This window comes from Aspergillus glaucus (assembly GCF_001890805.1).
Source record: "Aspergillus glaucus CBS 516.65 unplaced genomic scaffold ASPGLscaffold_13, whole genome shotgun sequence".
NCBI classification, from domain to species: domain Eukaryota; kingdom Fungi; phylum Ascomycota; class Eurotiomycetes; order Eurotiales; family Aspergillaceae; genus Aspergillus; species Aspergillus glaucus.
The window spans coordinates 671,845-672,157 of record NW_019170465.1 but is presented as its reverse complement, the minus strand read 5'-3'; positions in this window follow the sequence as shown (position 1 = coordinate 672,157).

Genomic DNA, 313 nt, shown 5'->3' with positions numbered 1-313 from the left:
AAGTCAGCCCCCGCCCCACTTTTCCCGCCCATAGTTAAGACGGGAACCCTAACTCCAGTCACCGTGACTTCGCCGACCCCCATAGGATAGGCCAAAAATTGAATCTGTTGATCAAATCCACAAATGATCATAATACAATCATTTTCTGCAACTATCCATCATACATAGGTCTAAACTAGTTAGCATAGAACTAGTTCTCCACTGGTTCATCCAACATTACCTGATATTTTACATTCCGTTGATGCTCAAAAACCACCCCATTAAAGTCTCTTCCCTGTGGAAATAGAAGAGCTCTTATCTTAGTAGTAAGAGC